This window comes from Leuciscus leuciscus (assembly GCF_965113295.1).
Source record: "Leuciscus leuciscus genome assembly, chromosome: 13".
NCBI lineage: Eukaryota > Metazoa > Chordata > Actinopteri > Cypriniformes > Leuciscidae > Leuciscus > Leuciscus leuciscus.
The window spans coordinates 11,243,146-11,246,133 of record NC_138737.1 but is presented as its reverse complement, the minus strand read 5'-3'; positions in this window follow the sequence as shown (position 1 = coordinate 11,246,133).

Here is a 2,988-nt window from a genome sequence, read left to right as displayed (position 1 = left end):
GGCATTCTGGTTTAATTGGCTGATTTATTCTCTAATCTTTGCTTTTGAATGTGAGCATGGTGAGAGAGAGCGTATATAAAGCTTGAAGCACATACCCCTCATGGTTGGGTTGCAAAATGTTAAGGGTTGTATAGAAGTTAAGCTTTGTATTACCTCATTTAATATTATGGACTCGTCTCACATTCTTTAAAAACAAACAAAAATGTTCTTTATGAAAGCAGAAGGCATTGCACTTGAATAAAAAGTACAGCGACAATAATTATACGTGTTGACATGAGACTAATGAAATAAAACCTCGGGATGCACAATATATAACTTTATCAGTTAATGGACAATATTAGATATTGGTTTAGGCTATATCATTAATTGTGCATGCTAATTTCTCTTATTTTTACATTTAGATAACTTCAAGGTTAATCTTTAAAAACATTAATAATTTAACTACACAGCACCTTTGACAAATCTTAAAATAAATATCAATTTTTCATACTTTTTAGTTTTTATTTAGTATTTATTTTATTTAGACAAAATTGTATAGAATTTTAACCCTCTACTGCATGAATTTTGATGACACATGATAAAAATTATTTCACATCATTTCCTGGCTCATTTGGGAACATTTTATTGATTTATTGAAAAATGTCCCTCCCCCAACCCCCCCACCCCAAAATATTTTTTTGTTGCCTGAGGGCAACGTTATGCAACAATGGTAAAGAATCATAGAGAAAATGATCATTATACAATTCTCAGAGAGCAATACAAAAATAAAAAAAATTATTAAAAAATGTCAAGAAATCATTTAAGTAAAAAGGGAAAAACACTTAAATAACTCTGATTGGCAATCCAATGGACGAGTCTGGGTTTGGCAGGAAAACGGTACTTGCCTGACTGCATTGTGCCAAGTGTAAAGTTTTGTAGAGGGGGGATTATGGTGTGGGGTTGTTTGGTGGAGGGGGGATTATGGTGTGGGGTTGTTTGGTGGAGGGGGGATTATGGTGTGGGGTTGTTTGGTGGAGGGGGGATTATGGTGTGGGGTTGTTTTTCAGGGGTTGGGCTTTGCCCCTTAGGTCCAGTGAAAGGAACTCCTAATGCTTTAGCATACCAAGACAATTTGGACAATTTCATGCTCCCAACTTTGTGGGAACAGTTTGTAGATGGCCCCTTTCTGTTCTAACATGACTGTGGATGCTGCACATTAGTGTCACTTTGGTGACTTTGGGTGTTCCTGTGCACCCAGGAACCCTACATCTTCCCTACTTGTAACACATTATTTGCCATTGTGAGGTATTGTCCAAGACATCCTTGAAAAGTACCCCTTATCGCATAACGTTGCCCTGAGGCAACAAGAAGAAAAACTGAATTTGTGAACATGCAAAATAAAAATAAATTCACAAAACCTGCCAAAAGGCTTCTCTACACCTTCATACACACACACATATTTTTTATGTACAGTTCATGTCATTTTAAATATGATTACTAAAGCAAATAATCTTGCTTTCATCTCACACCATGTGCTCCTGTGACCATGTGTCAGAAAAGGACGTCCCGCCTTCAAATGGTGCTTGATAGTGACTCCCAAACCTTATTGGACTGTTCTTTGATACTTTTTCAAACATTCTAATTGGTTGCAATCATTTAAAGAAAAATGTACTGAACACAGGGCTTAAGAAAACTTTCCGTTGCCTGGGGGCAACGCTATGCAGTAGAGGGTTAACTAATTGTCAACCAAATAAATAGGTATTTTATCTGTATTTTATCATTTTATCAGTATTGGTCAGAATTTTATTTCATTTAGTTTATCCACCTAGAGCAGTCCGACCACTACTAGAACCTTGTAACCCATTGTACTGAAAATTTAATTTTGAGTGCTATCATATTAAAAAGCGGGACATTTCTGCTTTTAAACCCTCTGAAATGTCTTCCATTATAAATGCATTATATTAATGTATTTTTTTGCAACCTAAGGCACTAGTCAAAATGATTGCCTGCATTAATGACAGCATATCATGGAAGCTTTCCACAGATTTAAAGTTATACTTTACCCAGAACATAACATAAAGTGAGCTCACTGTGTGTGTACTCGTCTGAATTCTGTGAAAAGTTCTGAACTTAGTGTTAAACATCCTCCGGATCTTGCTGTTTTGTTATTTTATGTTACTGATTCACATATCTGCTGCAGGCATTTTTGCAACAGTCGGAAATTACAGCTTTTAGACTCTGTGTCTTATTAACAGTCCCAAGTACTGTATGCCTTAACGTACATGAGTGTGTATTGGTTAGCTACTTATTCACTTATGGCTGACCAGTCAGGGCTATAACCATAAATACTGGCCCTGTCCAAAACAACACCCTCAGCTTTTGCTGTCGTCCTCTGCGTCAATACTTTACCAAATCCAGTTCCAATACATACCAATCAATATGCATTTTTCTAACTATGTTTTTTCCCAATATGTTGTCACATGCTTGCTATTACACTCTTCAGGTGAAACCTTGCCTTTGGTCCTGGTAACAAAGGCCACACTGCTGAATTATTGGTTAACAGGAAAGTTTATTTACTAACAGCTACTGCCTAACTGAGAAGACAGCTGATGACTCCATCAGGTCCTCTTTCAACCCTTAAGGCCAGTTCACACCAAGAACTAACGATTATTATATTAGTGTCCACACCAACGCACGATATTGTTGTGTTTGCTGCCGTTTTGTCGTCTGCCACTTTAAATGCTCAAGCTCTTCAAAGTCACTTGGCTGTTAATGTTTTTATTGTTCATCAGCTGGAGAACATCCTTCTGAAAGTGATTCCAATGATATTGTTCCTCTGTGTATCGTTAAAGCTGTAATGTGAACTTTCCAATTTTCTCATTAGAATGGTAATTAAAGCTTTATGCTTATCATTATAATTATTGTCTATTATTTAGACTCCCTAACTGCTGCTCTGGGAAGAGCATATTTTTTGTTAAAAAAGCTTATTAAAAAAAAAACTTGCCTGAT